Genomic DNA, 25083 nt, shown 5'->3' on the forward strand with positions numbered 1-25083 from the left:
CGGGATAATGACAGTTGGGGTATGGAATAGTGACGCTGACTCTGGGGGTGCAGGATAATGACAGCTGGGGTATGGAATAGTGACGCTGACACTGGGGGTGCAGGATAATGACAATTGGGGTATGGAATAGTGACGCTGACACTGGGGGTGCGGGAGAATGACAGTTGGGGTATGGAATAGTGACGCTGACACTGGGGGTGCAGGATAATGACAGTTGGGGTATGGAATAGTGACGCTGACACTGGGGGTGCAGGATAATGACAGTTGGGGTATGGAATAGTGACGCTGACACTGGGGGTGCGGGAGAATGACAGCTGGGGTATGGAATAGTGACGCTGACACTGGGGGTGCGGGATAATGACAGTTGGGGTATGGAATAGTGACGCTGACACTGGGGGTGCGGGAGAATGACAGTTGGGTATGGAATAGTGACGCTGACACTGGGGGTGCGGGATAATGACAGTTGGGGTATGGAATAGTGACGCTGACACTGGGGGTGCGGGAGAATGACAGTTGGGGTATGGAATAGTGACGCTGACACTGGGGGTGCAGGAGAATGACAGTTGGGGTATGGAATAGTGACGCTGACACTGGGGTGCAGGATAATGACAGTTGGGGAATGGAATAGTGACGCTGACACTGGGGGTGCAGGAGAATGACAGTTGGGGTATGGAATAGTGACGCTGACACTGGGGGTGCGGGATAATGACAGCTGGGGTATGGAATAGTGACGCTGACACTGGGGTGCGGGATAATGACAGTTGGGGTATGGAATAGTGACGCTGACACTGGGGGTGCGGGATAATGACAGTTGGGGTATGGAATAGTGACGCTGACACTGGGGGTGCGGGAGAATGACAGTTGGGTATGGAATAGTGACGCTGACACTGGGGGTGCAGGATAATGACAGTTGGGGTATGGAATAGTGACGCTGACACTGGGGGTGCGGGATAATGACAGCTGGGGTATGGAATAGTGACGCTGACACTGGGGGTGCGGGATAATGACAGTTGGGGTATGGAATAGTGACGCTGAAACTGGGGGTGCGGGATAATGACAGCTGGGGTATGGAATAGTGACGCTGGCACTGAGGGTGCGGGAGAATGACAGCTGGGGTATGGAATAGTGACGCTGACACTGGGGGTGCGGGATAATGACAGTTGGGGTATGGAATAGCGACGCTGACACTGGGGGTGCAGGATAATGACAGTTGGGGTATGGAATAGTGACGCTGACACTGGGGGTGCGGGATAATGACAGTTGGGGTATGGAATAGTGACGCTGACACTGGGGGTGCGGGAGAATGACAGTTGGGTATGGAATAGCGACGCTGACACTGGGGGTGCAGGAGAATGACAGCTGGGGTATGGAATAGTGACGCTGACACTCGGGGTGCGGGAGAATGACAGTTGGGGTATGGAATAGTGACGCTGACACTGAGGGTGCGGGAGAATGACAGCTGGGGTATGGAATAGTGACGCTGACACTGGGGGTGCAGGATAATGACAGTTGGGGTATGGAATAGTGACGCTGACACTGGGGGTGCGGGATAATGACAGTTGGGGTATGGAATAGTGACACTGACACTGAGGGTGCGGGAGAATGACAGCTGGGGTATGGAATAGTGACGCTGACACTGGGGGTGCGGGATAATGACAGTTGGGGTATGGAATAGTGACGCTGACACTGGGGGTGCAGGATAATGACAGTTGGGGTATGGAATAGTGACGCTGACACTGGGGGTGCGGGATAATGACAGTTGGGGTATGGAATAGTGACGCTGACACTGGGTGTACGGGAGAATGACAGTTGGGTATGGAATAGTGACGCTGACACTGGGGGTGCAGGATAACGACAGCTGGGGTATGGAATAGTGACGCTGACACTCGGGGTGCGGGAGAATGACAGTTGGGGTATGGAATAGTGACGCTGACACTGAGGGTGCGGGAGAATGACAGCTGGGGTATGGAATAGTGACGCTGACACTGGGGGTGCAGGATAATGACAGTTGGGGTATGGAATAGTGACGCTGACACTGGGGGTGCGGGATAATGACAGTTGGGGTATGGAATAGTGACGCTGACACTGGGGGTGCGGGAGAATGACAGTTGGGTATGGAATAGTGACGCTGACACTGGGGGTGCAGGATAATGACAGTTGGGGTATGGAATAGTGACGCCGACACTGGGGGTGCGGGAGAATGACAGTTGGGTATGGATTAGTGACGCTGACACTGGGGGTGCAGGATAATGACAGCTGGGGTATGGAATAGTGACGCTGACACTGGGGGTGCGGGAGAATGACAGTTGGGTATGGAATAGTGACGCTGACACTGGGGGTGCGGGATAATGACAGCTGGGGTATGGAATAGTGACGCTGACACTGGGGGTGCAGGATAATGACAGTTGGGGTATGGAATAGTGACGCTGACACTGGGGGTGCGGGATAATGACAGTTGGGGTATGGAATAGTGACGCTGACACTGGGGGTGCGGGATAATGACAGTTGGGGTATGGAATAGTGACGCTGACACTGGGGGTGCGGGAGAATGACAGTTGGGTATGGAATAGTGACGCTGACACTGGGGGTGCAGGATAATGACAGCTGGGGTATGGAATAGTGACGCTGACACTGGGGGTGCGGGATAATGACAGTTGGGGTATGGAATAGTGACGCTGACACTGGGGGTGCGGGAGAATGACAGTTGGGTATGGAATAGTGATGCTGACACTGGGGGTGCAGGATAATGACAGCTGGGGTATGGAATAGTGATGCTGACACTCGGGGTGCGGGAGAATGACAGTTGGGGTATGGAATAGTGACACTGACACTGAGGGTGCGGGAGAATGACAGCTGGGGTATGGAATAGTGACGCTGACACTGGGGGTGCAGGATAATGACAGTTGGGGTATGGAATAGTGACGCTGACACTGGGGGTGCGGGATAATGACAGTTGGGGTATGGAATAGTGACGCTGACACTGAGGGTGCGGGAGAATGACAGCTGGGGTATGGAATAGTGACGCTGACACTGGGGGTGCGGGATAATGACAGTTGGGGTATGGAATAGTGACGCTGACACTGGGGGTGCAGGATAATGACAGTTGGGGTATGGAATAGTGACGCTGACACTGGGGGTGCGGGATAATGACAGTTGGGGTATGGAATAGTGACGCTGACACTGGGGTGCGGGAGAATGACAGTTGGGTATGGAATAGTGACGCTGACACTGGGGGTGCAGGATAATGACAGCTGGGGTATGGAATAGTGACGCTGACACTGGGGGTGCAGGAGAATGACAGTCGGGGTATGGAATAGTGACACTGACACTGGGGTGCGGGATAATGACAGTTAGGGTATGGAACAGTGACGCTGACACTGGGGGTGCAGGATAATGACAGTTGGGGTATGGAATAGTGACGCTGACACTGGGGGTGCAGGATAATGACAGTTGGGGTATGGAATAGTGACGCTGACACTGGGGGTGCAGGATAATGACAGTTGGGGTATGGAATAGTGACGCTGACACTGGGGGTGCGGGAGAATGACAGCTGGGGTATGGAATAGTGACGCTGACACTGGGGGTGCGGGATAATGACAGTTGGGGTATGGAATAGTGACGCTGACACTGGGGGTGCGGGAGAATGACAGTTGGGTATGGAATAGTGACGCTGACACTGGGGGTGCGGGATAATGACAGTTGGGGTATGGAATAGTGACGCTGACACTGGGGGTGCGGGAGAATGACAGTTGGGGTATGGAATAGTGACGCTGACACTGGGGGTGCAGAAGAATGACAGTTGGGGTATGGAATAGTGACGCTGACACTGGGGTGCAGGATAATGACAGTTGGGGAACGGAATAGTGACGCTGACACTGGGGGTGCAGGAGAATGACAGTTGGGGTATGGAATAGTGACGCTGACACTGGGGGTGCGGGATAATGACAGTTGGGGTATGGAATAGTGACGCTGACACTGGGGGTGCGGGAGAATGACAGTTGGGTATGGAATAGTGACGCTGACACTGGGGGTGCAGGATAATGACAGTTGGGGTATGGAATAGTGACGCTGACACTGGGGTGCGGGAGAATGACAGCTGGGGTATGGAATAGTGACGCTGACACTGGGGTGCGGGATAATGACAGTTGGGGTATGGAATAGTGACGCTGACACTGGGGGTGCGGGATAATGACAGTTGGGGTATGGAATAGTGACGCTGACACTGGGGGTGCGGGAGAATGACAGTTGGGTATGGAATAGTGACGCTGACACTGGGGGTGCAGGATAATGACAGTTGGGGTATGGAATAGTGACGCTGACACTGGGGGTGCGGGATAATGACAGCTGGGGTATGAAATAGTGACGCTGACACTGGGGTTACGGGATAATGACAGTTGGGGTATGGAATAGTGACGCTGACACTGGGGGTGCAGGATAATGACAGTTGGGGTATGGAACAGTGACGCTGACACTGGGGGTGCGGGATAATGACAGTTGGGGTATGGAATAGTGACACTGACACTGAGGGTGCGGGAGAATGACAGCTGGGGTATGGAATAGTGACGCTGACACTGGGGGTGCGGGATAATGACAGTTGGGGTATGGAATAGTGACGCTGACACTGGGGGTGCAGGATAATGACAGTTGGGGTATGGAATAGTGACGCTGACACTGGGGGTGCGGGATAATGACAGTTGGGGTATGGAATAGTGACGCTGACACTGGGGGTGCGGGAGAATGACAGTTGGGTATGGAATAGTGACGCTGACACTGGGGGTGCAGGATAATGACAGCTGGGGTATGGAATAGTGACGCTGACACTCGGGGTGCGGGAGAATGACAGTTGGGGTATGGAATAGTGACGCTGACACTGAGGGTGCGGGAGAATGACAGCTGGGGTATGGAATAGTGACGCTGACACTGGGGGTGCAGGATAATGACAGTTGGGGTATGGAATAGTGACGCTGACACTGGGGGTGCGGGATAATGACAGTTGGGGTATGGAATAGTGACGCTGACACCGGGGGTGCGGGAGAATGACAGTTGGGTATGGAATAGTGACGCTGACACTGGGGGTGCAGGATAATGACAGTTGGGGTATGGAATAGTGACGCTGACACTGGGGGTGCGGGAGAATGACAGTTGGGTATGGAATAGTGACGCTGACACTGGGGGTGCAGGATAATGACAGCTGGGGTATGGAATAGTGACGCTGACACTGGGGGTGCAGGAGAATGACAGTTGGGGTATGGAATAGTGACGCTGACACTGGGGGTGCGGGAGAATGACAGTTGGGGTATGGAATAGTGACGCTGACACTGGGGGTGTGGGAGAATGACAGTTGGGTATGGAATAGTGACGCTGACACTGGGGGTGCGGGATAATGACAGCTGAGGTATGGAATAGTGACGCTGACACTGGGGGTGCGGGATAATGACAGTTGGGGTATGGAATAGTGACGCTGACACTCGGGGTGCGGGATAATGACAGTTGGGGTATGGAATAGTGACGCTGACACTGGGGGTGCGGGAGAATGACAGCTGGGGTATGGAATAGTGACGCTGACACTGGGGGTGCGGGAGAATGACAGTTGCGGTATGGAATAGTGACGCTGACACTGGGGGTGCGGGAGAATGACAGTTGGGGTATGGAATAGTGACGCTGACACTGGGGGTGCGGGAGAATGACAGTTGGGTATGGAATAGTGACGCTGACACTGGGGGTGCGGGATAATGACGGCTGGGGTATGGAATAGTGACGCTGACACTGAGGGTGCGGGAGAATGACAGCTGGGGTATGGAATAGTGATGCTGACACTGGGGATGCAGGAGAATGACAGTTGGGGTATGGAATAGTGACGCTGACACTGGGGGTGCGGGAGAATGACAGTTGGGGTATGGAATAGTGACGCTGACACTGGGGGTGCGGGAGAATGACAGTTGGGGTATGGAATAGTGACGCTGACACTGGGGGTGCGGGATAATGACAGTTGGGGTATGGAATAGTGACACTGGCACTGGGGGTGCGGGAGAATGACAGCTGGGGTATGGAATAGTGACACTGACACTGGGGGTGCGGGATAATGACAGTTGGGGTATGGAATAGTGACGCTGACACTGGGGGTGCAGGAGAATGACAGTCGGGGTTTATGAATAGTGACACTGACACTGGGGGTGCGGGATAATGACAGATGGGGTATGGAATAGTGACGCTGACACTGGGGTGCGGGATAATGACAGTCAGGGTATGGAATAGTGACACTGACACTGGGGTGCGGGATAATGACAGTCGGGGTATGGAATAGTGACGCTGACACTGGGGGTGCAGGATAATGACAGTTGGGGTATGGAATAGTGACGCTGACACTGGGGGTGCAGGAGAATGACAGTTGGGGTATGGAATAGTGACGCTGACACTGGGGGTGCAGGAGAATGACAGTTGGGGTATGGAATAGTGACGCTGACACTGGGGGTGCGGGAGAATGACAGTTGGGGTATGGAATAGTGACGCTGACACTGGGGTGCGGGATAATGACAGTTGGGGTATGGAATAGTGACGCTGACACTGGGGGTGCAGGATAATGACAGTTGGGGTATGCAATAGTGACACTGACACTGGGGGTGCGGGAGAATGACAGTTGGGTATGGAATAGTGACGCTGACACTGGGGGTGCAGGATAATGACAGCTGGGGTATGGAATAGTGACGCTGACACTGGGGGTGCGGGAGAATGACAGTTGGGTATGGAATAGTGACGCTGACACTGGGGGTGCGGGATAATGACAGCTGGGGTATGGAATAGTGACGCTGACACTGGGGGTGCAGGATAATGACAGTTGGGGTATGGAATAGTGACGCTGACACTGGGGGTGCGGGATAATGACAGTTGGGGTATGGAATAGTGACGCTGACACTGGGGGTGCAGGATAATGACAGGTGGGGTATGGAATAGTGACGCTGACACTGGGGGTGCGGGATAATGACAGTTGGGGTATGGAATAGTGACGCTGACACTGGGGGTGCGGGAGAATGACAGTTGGGTATGGAATAGTGACGCTGACACTGGGGGTGCAGGATAATGACAGTTGGGGTATGGAATAGTGACGCTGACACTGAGGGTGCGGGAGAATGACAGCTGGGGTATGGAATAGTGACGCTGACACTGGGGGTGCAGGATAATGACAGTTGGGGTATGGAATAGTGACGCTGACACTGGGGGTGCGGGATAATGACAGTTGGGGTATGGAATAGTGACGCTGACGCTGAGGGTGCGGGAGAATGACAGCTGGGGTATGGAATAGTGACGCTGACACTGGGGGTGCGGGATAATGACAGTTGGGGTATGGAATAGTGACGCTGACACTGGGGGTGCAGGATAATGACAGTTGGGGTATGGAATAGTGACGCTGACACTGGGGGTGCGGGATAATGACAGTTGGGGTATGGAATAGTGACGCTGACACTGGGGGTGCGGGAGAATGACAGCTGGGGTATGGAATAGTGACGCTGACACTGGGGGTGTGGGAGAATGACAGTTGGGGAATGGAATAGTGACGCTGACACTGGGAGTGCAGGAGAATGACAGTTGGGGTATGGAATAGTGACGCTGACACTGGGGGTGCAGGATAATGACAGCTGGGGTATGGAATAGTGACGCTGACACTGGGGGTGCAGGAGAATGACAGTCGGGGTATGGAATAGTGACACTGACACTGGGGTGCGGGATAATGACAGTTGGGGTATGGAATAGTGACGCTGACACTGGGGGTGCAGGATAATGACAGTTGGGGTATGGAATAGTGACGCTGACACTGGGGTGCGGGATAATGACAGTTGGGGTATGGAATAGTGACGCTGACACTGGGGGTGCAGGATAATGACAGTTGGGGTATGGAATAGTGACGCTGACACTCGGGGTGCGGGAGAATGACAGTTGGGGTATGGAATAGTGACGCTGACACTGAGGGTGCGGGAGAATGACAGCTGGGGTATGGAATAGTGACGCTGACACTGGGGGTGCAGGATAATGACAGTTGGGGTATGGAATAGTGACGCTGACACTGGGGGTGCGGGATAATGACAGTTGGGGTATGGAATAGTGACGCTGACACTGGGGGTGCGGGAGAATGACAGTTGGGTATGGAATAGTGACGCTGACACTGGGGGTGCAGGATAATGACAGTTGGGGTATGGAATAGTGACGCTGACACTGGGGGTGCGGGATAATGACAGCTGGGGTATGGAATAGTGACGCTGACACTGGGGGTGCGGGATAATGACAGTTGGGGTATGGAATAGTGACGCTGACACTGGGGGTGCGGGATAATGACAGCTGGGGTATGGAATAGTGACGCTGACACTGGGGGTGCGGGATAATGACAGTTGGGGTATGGAATAGTGACGCTGACACTCGGGGTGCGGAATAATGACAGTTGGGGTATGGAATAGTGACGCTGACACTGGGGGTGCGGGATAATGACAGCTGGGGTATGGAATAGTGACGCTGACACTGAGGGTGCGGGAGAATGACAGCTGGGGTATGGAATAGTGACGCTGACACTGGGGGTGCGGGAGAATGACAGTTGGGGTATGGAATAGTGACGCTGACACTGGGGGTGCGGGAGAATGACAGTTGGGTATGGAATAGTGACGCTGACACTGGGGGTGCGGGATAATGACAGCTGGGGTATGGAATAGTGACGCTGACACTGGGGGTGTGGGATAATGACAGTTGGGGTATGGAATAGTGACGCTGACACTCGGGGTGCGGGATAATGACAGTTGGGGTATGGAATAGTGACGCTGACACTGGGGGTGCGGGAGAATGACAGCTGGGGTATGGAATAGTGACGCTGACACTGGGGGTGCGGGAGAATGACAGTTGGGGTATGGAATAGTGACGCTGACACTGGGGGTGCGGGAGAATGACAGTTGGGGTATGGAATAGTGACGCTGACACTGGGGGTGCGGGAGAATGACAGTTGGGTATGGAATAGTGACGCTGACACTGGGGGTGCGGGATAATGACAGCTGGGGTATGGAATAGTGACGCTGACACTGAGGGTGCGGGAGAATGACAGCTGGGGTATGGAATAGTGACGCTGACACTGGGGGTGCGGGAGAATGACAGCTGGGGTATGGAATAGTGACGCTGACACTGAGGGTGCGGGAGAATGACAGCTGGGGTATGGAATAGTGACGCTGACACTGGGGGTGCAGGAGAATGACAGTTGGGGTATGGAATAGTGACGCTGACACTGGGGGTGCGGGAGAATGACAGTTGGGGTATGGAATAGTGACGCTGACACTGGGGGTGCGGGAGAATGACAGTTGGGGTATGGAATAGTGACGCTGACACTGGGGGTGCGGGATAATGACAGTTGGGGTATGGAATAGTGACACTGACACTGGGGGTGCGGGATAATGACAGTTGGGGTATGGAATAGTGACGCTGACACTGAGGGTGCGGGAGAATGACAGCTGGGGTATGGAATAGTGACGCTGACACTGGGGGTGCAGGAGAATGACAGTTGGGGTATGGAATAGTGACGCTGACACTGGGGGTGCGGGAGAATGACAGTTGGGGTATGGAATAGTGACGCTGACACTGGGGGTGCGGGAGAATGACAGTTGGGGTATGGAATAGTGACACTGACACTGGGGGTGCGGGAGAATGACAGCTGGGGTATAAAATAGTGACGCTGACACTGGGGGTGCGGGATAATGACAGTTGGGGTATGGAATAGTGACGCTGACACTGGGGGTCATGACAGTCGGGGTTTATGAATAGTGACACTGACACTGGGGGTGCGGGAGAATGACAGCTGGGGTATAAAATAGTGACGCTGACACTGGGGGTGCGGGAGAATGACAGTTGGGGTATGGAATAGTGACACTGACACTGGGGGTGCGGGAGAATGACAGCTGGGGTATAAAATAGTGACGCTGACACTGGGGTGCGGGATAATGACAGTCGGGGTATGGAATAGTGACACTGACACTGGGGTGCGGGATAATGACAGTCGGGGTATAGAATAGTGACGCTGACACTGGGGGTGCAGGATAATGACAGTTGGGGTATGGAATAGTGACGCTGACACTGGGGGTGCAGGAGAATGACAGTTGGGGTATGGAATAGTGACGCTGACACTGGGGGTGCAGGAGAATGACAGTTGGGGTATGGAATAGTGACGCTGACACTGGGGGTGCGGGAGAATGACAGTTGGGGTATGGAATAGTGACGCTGACACTGGGGTGCGGGATAATGACAGTTGGGGTATGGAATAGTGACGCTGACACTGGGGGTGCAGGAGAATGACAGTCGGGGTATGGAATAGTGACGCTGACACTGGGGGTGCAGGAGAATGACAGTTGGGGTATGGAATAGTGACGCTGACACTGGGGGTGCGGGAGAATGACAGTTGGGGTATGGAATAGTGACGCTGACACTGGGGGTGCAGGATAATGACAGTTGGGGTATGGAATAGTGACGCTGACACTGGGGGTGCAGGAGAATGACAGTTGGGGTATGGAATAGTGACGCTGACACTGGGGGTGCAGGATAATGACAGTCGGGGTATGGAATAGTGACGCTGACACTGAGGGTGCGGGAGAATGACAGCTGGGGTATGGAATAGTGACGCTGACACTGGGGGTGCGGGAGAATGACAGTTGGGTATGGAATAGTGACGCTGACACTGGGGGTGCGGGATAATGACAGCTGGGGTATGGAATAGTGACGCTGACACTGGGGGTGCGGGATAATGACAGTTGGGGTATGGAATAGTGACGCTGACACTCAGGGTGCGGGATAATGACAGTTGGGGTATGGAATAGTGACGCTGACACTGGGGGTGCGGGAGAATGACAGCTGGGGTATGGAATAGTGACGCTGACACTGGGGGTGCGGGAGAATGACAGTTGGGGTATGGAATAGTGACGCTGACACTGGGGGTGCGGGAGAATGACAGTTGGGGTATGGAATAGTGACGCTGACACTGGGGGTGCGGGAGAATGACAGTTGGGTATGGAATAGTGACGCTGACACTGGGGGTGCGGGATAATGACAGCTGGGGTATGGAATAGTGACGCTGACACTGAGGGTGCGGGAGAATGACAGCTGGGGTATGGAATAGTGACGCTGACACTGGGGGTGCGGGAGAATGACAGCTGGGGTATGGAATAGTGACGCTGACACTGAGGGTGCGGGAGAATGACAGCTGGGGTATGGAATAGTGACGCTGACACTGGGGGTGCAGGACAATGACAGTTGGGGTATGGAATAGTGACGCTGACACTGGGGGTGCGGGAGAATGACAGTTGGGGTATGGAATAGTGACGCTGACACTGGGGGTGCGGGAGAATGACAGTTGGGGTATGGAATAGTGACGCTGACACTGGGGGTGCGGGATAATGACAGTTGGGGTATGGAATAGTGACACTGACACTGGGGGTGCGGGATAATGACAGTTGGGGTATGGAATAGTGACGCTGACACTGAGGGTGCGGGAGAATGACAGCTGGGGTATGGAATAGTGACGCTGACACTGGGGGTGCAGGAGAATGACAGTTGGGGTATGGAATAGTGACGCTGACACTGGGGGTGCGGGAGAATGACAGTTGGGGTATGGAATAGTGACGCTGACACTGGGGGTGCGGGAGAATGACAGTTGGGGTATGGAATAGTGACGCTGACACTGGGGGTGCGGGATAATGACAGTTGGGGTATGGAATAGTGACACTGACACTGGGGGTGCGGGAGAATGACAGCTGGGGTATAAAATAGTGACGCTGACACTGGGGGTGCGGGATAATGACAGTTGGGGAATGGAATAGTGACGCTGACACTGGGGGTGCAGGAGAATGACAGTTGGGGTATGGAATAGTGACGCTGACACTGGGGGTGCAGGATAATGACAGTTGGGGTATGGAATAGTGACGCTGACACTGGGGGTGCAGGAGAATGACAGTTGGGGTATGGAATAGTGACGCTGACACTGGGGGTGCAGGATAATGACAGTCGGGGTATGGAATAGTGACGCTGACACTGAGGGTGCGGGAGAATGACAGCTGGGGTATGGAATAGTGACGCTGACACTGGGGGTGCAGGATAATGACAGTCGGGGTATGGAATAGTGACGCTGACACTGAGGGTGCGGGAGAATGACAGTTGGGTATGGAATAGTGACGCTGACACTGGGGGTGTGGGAGAATGACAGTTGGGGAATGGAATAGTGACGCTGACACTGGGGGTGCGGGATAATGACAGTTGGGGTATGGAATAGTGACGCTGACACTGGGGGTGCAGGATAATGACAGTTGGGTATGGAATAGTGACGCTGACACTAGGGATGCAGGAGAATGACAGTTGGGGTATGGAATAGTGACGCTGACACTGGGGGTGCGGGATAATGACAGCTGGGGTATGGAATAGTGACGCTGACACTGGGGGTGCGGGATAATGACAGTTGGGGTATGGAATAGTGACGCTGACACTGGGGGTGCAGGATAATGACAGTTGGGTATGGAATAGTGACGCTGACACTAGGGATGCAGGAGAATGACAGTTGGGGTATGGAATAGTGACGCTGACACTGGGGGTGCGGGATAATGACAGCTGGGGTATGGAATAGTGACGCTGACACTGGGGGTGCAGGAGAATGACAGTTGGGGTATGGAATAGTGACGCTGACACTGGGGGTGCGGGAGAATGACAGTTGGGGTATGGAATAGTGACGCTGACACTGGGGGTGCGGGAGAATGACAGTTGGGGTATGGAATAGTGACGCTGACACTGGGGGTGCGGGATAATGACAGTTGGGGTATGGAATAGTGACACTGACACTGGGGGTGCGGGAGAATGACAGCTGGGGTATAAAATAGTGACGCTGACACTGGGGGTGCGGGATAATGACAGTTGGGGTATGGAATAGTGACGCTGACACTGGGGGTGCAGGAGAATGACAGTCGGGGTTTATGAATAGTGACACTGACACTGGGGGTGCGGGATAATGACAGATGGGGTATGGAATAGTGACGCTGACACTGGGGTGCGGGATAATGACAGTCGGGGTATGGAATAGTGACACTGACACTGGGGTGCGGGATAATGACAGTCGGGGTATAGAATAGTGACGCTGACACTGGTGGTGCAGGATAATGACAGTTGGGGTATGGAATAGTGACGCTGACACTGGGGGTGCAGGAGAATGACAGTTGGGGTATGGAATAGTGACGCTGACACTGGGGGTGCAGGAGAATGACAGTTGGGGTATGGAATAGTGACGCTGACACTGGGGGTGCGGGAGAATGACAGTTGGGGTATGGAATAGTGACGCTGACACTGGGGGTGCAGGAGAATGACAGTTGGGGTATGGAATAGTGACGCTGACACTGGGGGTGCAGGATAATGACAGTTGGGGTATGGAATAGTGACGCTGACACTCGGGGTGTGGGAGAATGACAGTTGGGGTATGGAATAGTGACGCTGACACTGAGGGTGCGGGAGAATGACAGTTGGGGTATGGAATAGTGACGCTGACACTGGGGGTGCAGGATAATGACAGTTGGGGTATGGAATAGTGACGCTGACACTGGGGGTGCGGGATAATGACAGTTGGGGTATGGAATAGTGACGCTGACACTAGGGGTGCGGGAGAATGACAGTTGGGTATGGAATAGTGACGCTGACACTGGGGGTGCAGGATAATGACAGTTGGGGTATGGAATAGTGACGCTGACACTGGGGGTGCGGGATAATGACAGCTGGGGTATGGAATAGTGACGCTGACACTGGGGGTGCGGGATAATGACAGTTGGGGTATGGAATAGTGACGCTGACACTGGGGGTGCGGGATAATGACAGCTGGGGTATGGAATAGTGACGCTGACACTGGGGGTGCGGGATAATGACAGTTGGGGTATGGAATAGTGACGCTGACACTCGGGGTGCGGGATAATGACAGTTGGGGTATGGAATAGTGACGCTGACACTGGGGGTGCGGGATAATGACAGCTGGGGTATGGAATAGTGACGCTGACACTGAGGGTGCGGGAGAATGACAGCTGGGGTATAAAATAGTGACGCTGACACTGGGGGTGCGGGATAATGACAGTTGGGGTATGAAATAGTGACGCTGACACTGGGGGTCATGACAGTCGGGGTTTATGAATAGTGACACTGACACTGGGGGTGCGGGAGAATGACAGCTGGGGTATAAAATAGTGACGCTGACACTGGGGGTGCGGGAGAATGACAGTTGGGGTATGGAATAGTGACACTGACACTGGGGGTGCGGGAGAATGACAGCTGGGGTATAAAATAGTGACGCTGACACTGGGGTGCGGGATAATGACAGTCGGGGTATGGAATAGTGACACTGACACTGGGGTGCGGGATAATGACAGTCGGGGTATAGAATAGTGACGCTGACACTGGGGGTGCAGGATAATGACAGTTGGGGTATGGAATAGTGACGCTGACACTGGGGGTGCAGGAGAATGACAGTTGGGGTATGGAATAGTGACGCTGACACTGGGGGTGCAGGAGAATGACAGTTGGGGTATGGAATAGTGACGCTGACACTGGGGGTGCGGGAGAATGACAGTTGGGGTATGGAATAGTGACGCTGACACTGGGGTGCGGGATAATGACAGTTGGGGTATGGAATAGTGACGCTGACACTGGGGGTGCAGGAGAATGACAGTCGGGGTATGGAATAGTGACGCTGACACTGGGGGTGCAGGAGAATGACAGTTGGGGTATGGAATAGTGACGCTGACACTGGGGGTGCGGGAGAATGACAGTTGGGGTATGGAATAGTGACGCTGACACTGGGGGTGCAGGATAATGACAGTTGGGGTATGGAATAGTGACGCTGACACTGGGGGTGCAGGAGAATGACAGTTGGGGTATGGAATAGTGACGCTGACACTGGGGGTGCAGGATAATGACAGTCGGGGTATGGAATAGTGACGCTGACACTGAGGGTGCGGGAGAATGACAGCTGGGGTATGGAATAGTGACGCTGACACTGGGGGTGCGGGAGAATGACAGTTGGGTATGGAATAGTGACGCTGACACTGGGGGTGCGGGATAATGACAGCTGGGGTATGGAATAGTGACGCTGACACTGGGGGTGCGGGATAATGACAGTTGGGGTATGGAATAGTGACGCTGACACTCAGGGTGCGGGATAATGACAGTTGGGGTATGGAATAGTGACGCTGACACTGGGGGTGCGGGAGAATGACAGCTGGGGTATGGAATAGTGACGCTGACACTGGGGGTGCGGGAGAATGACAGTTGGGGTATGGAATAGTGACGCTGACACTGGGGGTGCGGGAGAATGACAGTTGGGGTATGGAATAGTGACGCTGACACTGGGGGTGCGGGAGAATGACAGTTGGGTATGGAATAGTGACGCTGACACTGGGGGTGCGGGATAATGACAGCTGGGGTATGGAATAGTGACGCTGACACTGAGGGTGCGGGAGAATGACAGCTGGGGTATGGAATAGTGACGCTGACACTGGGGGTGCGGGAGAATGACAGCTGGGGTATGGAATAGTGACGCTGACACTGAGGGTGCGGGAGAATGACAGCTGGGGTATGGAATAGTGACGCTGACACTGGGGGTGCAGGACAATGACAGTTGGGGTATGGAATAGTGACGCTGACACTGGGGGTGCGGGAGAATGACATTTGGGGTATGGAATATTGACGCTGACACTGGGGGTGCGGGAGAATGACAGTTGGGGTATGGAATAGTGACGCTGACACTGGGGGTGCGGGATAATGACAGTTGGGGTATGGAATAGTGACACTGACACTGGGGGTGCGGGATAATGACAGTTGGGGTATGGAATAGTGACGCTGACACTGAGGGTGCGGGAGAATGACAGCTGGGGTATGGAATAGTGACGCTGACACTGGGGGTGCAGGAGAATGACAGTTGGGGTATGGAATAGTGACGCTGACACTGGGGGTGCGGGAGAATGACAGTTGGGGTATGGAATAGTGACGCTGACACTGGGGGTGCGGGAGAATGACAGTTGGGGTATGGAATAGTGACGCTGACACTGGGGGTGCGGGATAATGACAGTTGGGGTATGGAATAGTGACACTGACACTGGGGGTGCGGGAGAATGACAGCTGGGGTATAAAATAGTGACGCTGACACTGGGGGTGCGGGATAATGACAGTTGGGGTATGGAATAGTGACGCTGACACTGGGGGTGCAGGAGAATGACAGTTGGGGTATGGAATAGTGACGCTGACACTGGGGGTGCAGGAGAATGACAGTTGGGGTATGGAATAGTGACGCTGACACTGGGGGTGCGGGAGAATGACAGTTGGGGTATGGAATAGTGACGCTGACACTGGGGGTGCGGGAGAATGACAGTTGGGGTATGGAATAGTGACGCTGACACTGGGGTGCGGGATAATGACAGTTGGGGTATGGAATAGTGACGCTGACACTGGGGGTGCAGGAGAATGACAGTCGGGGTATGGAATAGTGACGCTGACACTGGGGGTGCAGGAGAATGACAGTTGGGGTATGGAATAGTGACGCTGACACTGGGGGTGCAGGATAATGACAGTTGGGGTATGGAATAGTGACGCTGACACTGGGGGTGCAGGAGAATGACAGTTGGGGTATGGAATAGTGACGCTGACACTGGGGGTGCAGGATAATGACAGTCGGGGTATGGAATAGTGACGCTGACACTGAGGGTGCGGGAGAATGACAGCTGGGGTATGGAATAGTGACGCTGACACTGGGGGTGCAGGATAATGACAGTCGGGGTATGGAATAGTGACGCTGACACTGAGGGTGCGGGAGAATGACAGTTGGGTATGGAATAGTGACGCTGACACTGGGGGTGTGGGAGAATGACAGTTGGGGAATGGAATAGTGACGCTGACACTGGGGGTGCAGGATAATGACAGTTGGGTATGGAATAGTGACGCTGACACTAGGGATGCAGGAGAATGACAGTTGGGGTATGGAATAGTGACGCTGACACTGGGGGTGCGGGATAATGACAGCTGGGGTATGGAATAGTGACGCTGACACTGGGGGTGCGGGATAATGACAGTTGGGGTATGGAATAGTGACGCTGACACTGGGGGTGCAGGATAATGACAGTTGGGTATGGAATAGTGACGCTGACACTAGGGATGCAGGAGAATGACAGTTGGGGTATGGAATAGTGACGCTGACACTGGGGGTGCGGGATAATGACAGCTGGGGTATGGAATAGTGACGCTGACACTGGGGGTGCAGGAGAATGACAGTTGGGGTATGGAATAGTGACGCTGACACTGGGGGTGCGGGAGAATGACAGTTGGGGTATGGAATAGTGACGCTGACACTGGGGGTGCGGGAGAATGACAGTTGGGGTATGGAATAGTGACGCTGACACTGGGGGTGCGGGATAATGACAGTTGGGGTATGGAATAGTGACACTGACACTGGGGGTGCGGGAGAATGACAGCTGGGGTATAAAATAGTGACGCTGACACTGGGGGTGCGGGATAATGACAGTTGGGGTATGGAATAGTGACGCTGACACTGGGGGTGCAGGAGAATGACAGTCGGGGTTTATGAATAGTGACACTGACACTGGGGGTGCGGGATAATGACAGATGGGGTATGGAATAGTGACGCTGACACTGGGGTGCGGGAGAATGACAGTCGGGGTATAGAATAGTGACGCTGACACTGGTGGTGCAGGATAATGACAGTTGGGGTATGGAATAGTGACGCTGACACTGGGGGTGCAGGAGAATGACAGTTGGGGTATGGAATAGTGACGCTGACACTGGGGGTGCAGGAGAATGACAGTTGGGGTATGGAATAGTGACGCTGACACTGGGGGTGCGGGAGAATGACAGTTGGGGTATGGAATAGTGACGCTGACACTGGGGGTGCAGGAGAATGACAGTTGGGGTATGGAATAGTGACGCTGACACTGGGGGTGCGGGAGAATGACAGTTGGGGTATGGAATAGTGACGCTGACACTGGGGTGCGGGATAATGACAGTTGGGGTATGGAATAGTGACGCTGACACTGGGGGTGCAGGAGAATGACAGTCGGGGTATGGAATAGTGACGCTGACACTGGGGGTGCAGGAGAATGACAGTTGGGGTATGGAATAGTGACGCTGACACTGGGGGTGCGGGAGAATGACAGTTGGGGTATGGAATAGTGACGCTGACACTGGGGGTGCAGGAGAATGACAGTTGGGGTATGGAATAGTGACGCTGACACTGGGGGTGCAGGATAATGACAGTCGGGGTATGGAATAGTGACGCTGACACTGAGGGTGCGGGAGAATGACAGCTGGGGTATGGAATAGTGACGCTGACACTGGGGGTGTGGGAGAATGACAGTTGGGGAATGGAATAGTGACGCTGACACTGGGGGTGCAGGAGAATGACAGTTGGGGTATGGAATAGTGACGCTGACACTGGGGGTGCAGGATAATGACAGTTGGGTATGGAATAGTGACGCTGACACTAGGGATGCAGGAGAATGACAGTTGGGGTATGGAATAGTGACGCTGACACTGGGGGTGCGGGATAATGACAGCTGGGGTATGGAATAGTGACGCTGACACTGGGGGTGCGGGATAATGACAGTTGGGGTATGGAATAGTGACGCTGACACTGGGGGTGCGGGATAATGACAGTTGGGGTATGGAATAGTGACACTGACACTGGGGGTGCAGGATAATGACAGCTGGGGTATGGAATAGTGACGCTGACACTGGGGGTGCGGGATAATGACAGTTGGGGTATGGAATAGTGACACTGACACTGGGGGTGCGGGATAATGACAGCTGGGGTATGGAATAGTGACGCTGACACTGGGGGTGCGGGATAATGACAGTTGGGGTATGGAATAGTGACGCTGACACTGGGGGTGTGGGAGAATGACAGTTGGGGTATGGAATAGTGACGCTGACACTGGGGGTGCGGGATAATGACAGTTGGGGTATGGAATAGTGACGCTGACACTGAGGGTGCGGGATAATGACAGTTGGGGTATGGAATAGTGACGCTGACACTGGGGGTGCGGGATAATGACAGTTGGGGTATGGAATAGTGACGCTGACACTGGGGGTGCGGGATAATGACAGTTGGGGTATGGAATAGTGACGCTGACACTGGGGTACGGGATAATGACAGTTGGGGTATGGAATAGTGACGCTGACACTGAGGGTGCGGGATAATGACAGTTGGGGTATGGAATAGTGACACTGACACTGGGGGTGTGGGAGAATGACAGTTGGGGTATGGAATAGTGACGCTGACACTGGGGGTGCGGGATAATGACAGTTGGGGTATGGAATAGTGACGCTGACACTGAGGGTGCGGGATAATGACAGTTGGGGTATGGAATAGTGACGCTGACACTGGGGGTGCGGGATAATGACAGTTGGGGTATGGAATAGTGACGCTGACACTGGGGGTGCAGGAGAATGACAGTTGGGGTATGGAATAGTGACGCTGACACTGGGGGTGCGGGATAATGACAGTTGGGGTATGGAATAGTGACGCTGACACTGGGGGTGCGGGATAATGACAGTTGGGGTATGGAATAGTGACGCTGACACTGGGGGTGCGGGAGAATGACAGTTGGGGTATGGAATAGTGACGCTGACACTGGGGGTGCAGGAGAATGACAGTTGGGGTATGGAATAGTGACGCTGACACTGGGGGTGCAGGAGAATGACAGTTGGGGTATGGAATAGTGACGCTGACACTGGGGGTGCAGGAGAATGACAGTTGGGGTATGGAATAGTGACGCTGACACTCGGCTAAATGACCAGCACCGTGCACATTGTCCCGATAGCTGAAATTTATTAGAATATTTGAGATTTTCAGTTCAGTTTCCACCTGGCGTCTAATCACTACCGGCTCCTCACACTTCCTCTTCACCCTCACAAGTCTGTGATATTAGTTTTATCCATTCTGCCGCCTGACCCTGCGTAGCACTGATCATTTTAGGTGGAGAATCCCTTTAATCATGGACATGAATATTGTATTTGCCAGATAACAATTTATTGTCTGAGAGGATGTTGCTCCCTCTAGTGGCAGAAAGATGACCTGCAGTCTTGTACTGATGACTCAGGTGGCCCTTTTGTAATACTTTTTTTTAATATACTTGAATGTTAACCCTTCAGATAATTTACTGCACATATTTCGGTTGATACCACAAGGGGACGATCTGTACAGGACTTTCTATATAGATGATTTATGCATACTAAAATGCAGCCATCTGATGCCTAAAGCTGTGCATGCAGCGCCCCCTACTGGCAGAAGCAGGTTGGTAGCAATGTTGATAAACTGAAGTTTGGAGCTCTGTGCTAAACACTGAGCAAGTTAGTTAGGTGTATTAAGTAAATGCATCAAAATAGCGCCCTCCCCTGTCCTCAGGTTGTGTGTGGTATTGCAGCTCGGTGCCAGTCACTGTAATGGGGCCGGGTCACAGCTCACATATGAGGTCATGTGCTGCAGTAACCTGAGATACAGAGGTGTTATAACATAAGTCTAGTAATTGCATGCCCACCCCTCCTGTCCTGATGCCCAAATAATGATCCCATCCTCCGACAAGGTTTACAATGAGAATGTATATTATGGAGACTGGATCTGTGTAATTTATGAAAATGGATAAGAACATATTCTCCCATTTCTAACCTCTCTGCTCATTGTTTCAGGGTGTCCAGTGCTGTTTGCTGATCCTCAGTGCAGTTCTATTTACAGGTAAGTGTTACATTGTATCTAATTACAATTATGTTTGCTGACATCTAGTGGCAGTCAGAGGAACTGCAGCTCTTTAGTTTGTTTCTTTTTAACCCCTTTACCTCCGAGGGTGGTTTGCACGTTAATGACCGGGCCAATTTTTGCAATTGTGTCCCTTTATGAGATAATAACTCTGGAAGTCTTCCAAGGATCCCCGTGATTCTTTTTTTTTTTTTGTGACATATTGTACTTCATGTTTAGTGGTAAAATTTCTTTGATATGACTTGCAATTATTTGTGAAAAAAAAAATCACAATTTTCCCACTTTGAATTTTCATGCCCTTAAATCACAGAGATACATCACACAAAATACTCAACACTCAACTACCACACTCAAGAAGTTTATTAACCCTTCAGGTGTTTCACAGGAATTTTTGGAGTGTTAAAAAAAATGAACATTTAACTTTCCCCCCCCAAAAAAAAAAAATTAATTCAGACCAAAATTTTTTATTTTCCCAAGGGTAACAGGAGAAATTGGACCCCAAAAGTTTTTGTGCAATTTGTCCCGAGTACGCCGATACACCATACGTGGGGGTAAACTACTGTTTGGGCGCATGACAGAGCTCGGAAGGGAAGGAGCGCTGTTTGACTTTTCAATGCAAAATTGGCTGGAATTGAGATGGGACGCCATGTTGCGTTTGGAGAGCCCCTTATGTGCCTAATCATTGAAACCCCCCACAAGTGACACCATTTTGGAAGGTAGACCCCCAAGCAACTTATCTAGATGTGTGGTGAGCACTTTGAACCTCCAAGTGCTTCACAGAAGTTTATAACGTAGAGCCGTAACAAGAAAAATCATAGTTTTTTCACAAAAGTGATCTTTCTGCCCCCAATTGTTTACTTTCCCAAGGACAACAGAAGAAATTGGACCCCAAAAGTTATTGTGCAATTTGTCCTGAGTATGCCGATACCCCTCGAGCAGGGAAGAATGATGAGTTACATTTAAGTTATAAAAGAGACAGCAGGCAGCAGATGATGGGACTACTACTCCCATCAGCCTACCCCTGCTGCTTATAAAAACAGTGACAGCAGGAGCCGCAAAACAGTTTTTGCATAATCACATTTTGAGAGCTATAATTTTTCCATATTTTGGTCCACAGAGTCATGTGAGGTCTTGTTTTTTGCGGGACGAGTTGACGTTTTTATTGGTACCACTTTTGGGCACGTGACATTTTTTGATCGCTTTTTATTCCGATTCTTGTGAGGCAGAATGAACAAAAACCAGCAGTTCATGAATTTCTTTTGGGGTGGGCGCTTATACCGTTCCATGTGTAGTAAAATTGGGACTTCCGTCCATGATCACTCCTGGTACTTAGTGCTGGGTGTCAGCTGTGAGAATCAGTTGACAACCGGCTGCAATCAGTCGTGCTGATTGCCTGTGACGTGCTATCCCGTCCATGGGCATACGGGCCCAGGGCACATGGACGGAGATAGTACATCTGATGTCAGAAAGGGGTTAAAAAAAGGTACAAAATAATAATAATAATAATCACAAATAAATGCACATTTTTATGTAAAAAAATAAAATAAAAAAATACACGTTTGGTATCGCCGCGTCCTCAACAATCAAATCTATGAAAGTTTCACACTTGCTAACGCGTTCAGTGAACGCCGTAAAACCCCCCCCACAAAAATAAGTACCAAATTATGCTTTATCATCATACCGCTTGGAAAAAGTGGACTAAAATGCGACCAAAATGACGAATGTAAATAAAAATAGTATAATTGAAAAGACCTCCTTGTCCCGCAAAAACAAGCCACCATACAGCTCCATCAGCGGAAAAATAAACAAGTTATAGCTCTCAGAATAAAGCAATGCAAAAAGAATTATTTTTTCTATCAAAGTTTTTAATGTGTAAAAATGCCAAAACCTAAAAAAAATATAACTGTGGTACCGCTGTATTTGCACCGACCCAATGAATAAAGTTGCATAATCACTTATACCGCATGAGGAATGGTGTAAAAAATAAATAAAACCAATTCTTCACCTGCTGTGGATTTGTTCATTCTGCCTCCCAAAGATCACAGTAAGGCTCGGCACCCATTTATCTTGCGCTCTGCGCTGAGCACTTACATTAGGGCTTCCATGTAAATCTCTGAAATACATGATTCAGACAGAACCACCGGCGGAAGATTCCCTATAATCAGACAAATGGAGGCACTGTAGGTGCCATAGGACCTGTGATCTGGCGGTGTCCAAATTTTTCGTTGTGCATAAAAATGCAGTCCAATATAGTTATGTGCACCTCTGAAAAGAAGGACAACGCTGAACAGATGCCAGATGGAGTCCAGAGAAACTCTGCTGCCTCATTATAGTGAATGGATCCCTTAGGGGTTTCATCTGTCATGTAGCTCGGAGAATTAGATGGAAACCCCAAAGTAAGTGCTCAGCGTAGAGCAGCAGATAACTGTGATCACAAATGTTATGAAAAATGTTCCCAAAAAAAGCTTCAAATCAATCCACAAAGAAAGTCTCCACTCAGGTCCCTAATCTGTTAACGGAAATATAGGGGGCTTCTTCGTTACTGGTAGCACAAAGGCTCTGGAAAAGCCCAAAGAAATTCTGCAAATTCTGCGCTCTCAAATCCAAATGTCCGCCTCACTTCTGAGCCCCAGTGTGCATAAACCACGTTCTACTGTTCTGGCACCTCAGGAGCTCTCCCAGTGGGTCATGGCACCCTAAAACCATAATATTAAAATCTGCACTATAATATGGCGCTCCTTCCCTCTTGAGCTTTGCACTGTGCCTCAAAAGTAGTTTTCACCCACACACGGGGTATTGGCACACTCAGGAGAAATTGCACAACAAATTCTGGGGTCCATTTTCTATTGTTACCCTTCAGAAAATAAAAAATGTGGGGCGTAAAGAAAAATTTTGCAGGAAAAATGTGTTTTTTATAAATATTCTTAGCAGTGTTAAAAACGTCTGTGACACACATGATGGTTCAAAATGCTCACCACACATCTAGATAAGTTCCTTGAGGGGTCTAGTTTCCAAAATGGGGTCACTTGTGGGGAGGTTTCAATGTTTAGGTACATCAGGGGCTCTCCAAATGCGACATGGTGTCCGATCTCAATTCCAGCCAATTTTGCGTTGAAAAAGTCAAACACCGCTCCTTCCCTTCTGAGCTCTCCCATGCGCCCAAACAGTTGGACAACAACTTTTGGGGTCCAATTTCTCCTGTTATCCTTAGAAAAATGTGGGGCAAAAACAAAAAATTCTTTGTGGATAAAGTGATTTTTTATTTTCACGGCTCTACGTTATAAACTTCTGTGAAGCACTTGGGGGTTCAAAGCGCTCACCACACATCTAGATAAGTTCCTTGGGGGGTCTAGTTTCCATAATGGTGTCACTTGAGGGGGGAATTTCTACTGTTTAGGCACATCACGGGCTCTCCGAACACGACATGGCGTCCCATCTCAATTCCAGTCAATTTTGCATTGAAAAGTCAAATGGCGCTCCTTCCCTTCCGAGCTCTGGCATGCGCCCAAACAGTGGTTTACCCCCACATATGGGGTATCGGCGTACTCAGGGGAAAATGAACCACAATATTTGTTGTGCAATTTCTCCTGATACCCTTGACAAAAATAAAAAATTGTGTCTGAAGTAAAATTTTTGTGGCAAAAAATGTTAAATGTTAATTTATTCCTTCCACATGGCTTCAATTCTTGTGAAGCACTTGAAGGGTTAATAAACTTCTTGAATGTGGTTTTGCGTACCTCGAGGGATGCAGTTTTTAGAATGGTGTCACTTTTGGGTATTTTATTTTTATAAAATTATAAATTATATATATATTTTTTTCAGTCAGGATGGGGTGCAGAGTGCACATTAATGAGAAAAAAATGAACTTTTTTGAATTTACCAAATGGCTGCAATGAAACAAAGAGTGAAAAATGTAAAGGGGTCTGAATACTTTCCGCACCCACTATAATAGAAATGTTTCCAGTTTCTGAGACCAGTAACTTTTATATCTCCGTTGGTGATGACTAAAAAAATGGCAACGCTGCTGTCTCCAATAATTTTCTTATTCTCTTGCTTTATGGTGTTTACTATGTTAAATAATGTAATATTGTTCATAGATCAAACTTTGCTGACTTGTGCAGAACAAATGTTTTTTTCTTTGTATTTTATTTTTTATTATATTATTGTATTTAGTTATATTGTGTTTGTTTTATTGTTGTCATATTCATTTGTTAATTTTTATTATTTTTAAAAATATTCTGTATTATTTATTGCTATTCTTGTTATTTATTTATTTTTTAGAATATTCT

General features: G+C 51.1%; 1 long non-coding RNA gene across 1 annotated transcript in view; it reads left to right on the plus strand.

The window, feature by feature from the left end:
* Window positions 1-25083, plus strand: part of LOC143770521 (uncharacterized) — a 30554-nt gene that overhangs the window by 2415 nt on the left and 3056 nt on the right. The window contains exon 2 of the long non-coding RNA XR_013214656.1: window positions 20728-20773. This is a non-coding gene — a long non-coding RNA (uncharacterized LOC143770521). The remainder of the gene's footprint in view (window positions 1-20727; window positions 20774-25083) is intronic.

Source organism: Ranitomeya variabilis, chromosome 4, assembly GCF_051348905.1.
Source record: "Ranitomeya variabilis isolate aRanVar5 chromosome 4, aRanVar5.hap1, whole genome shotgun sequence".
Lineage (NCBI taxonomy): Eukaryota > Metazoa > Chordata > Amphibia > Anura > Dendrobatidae > Ranitomeya > Ranitomeya variabilis.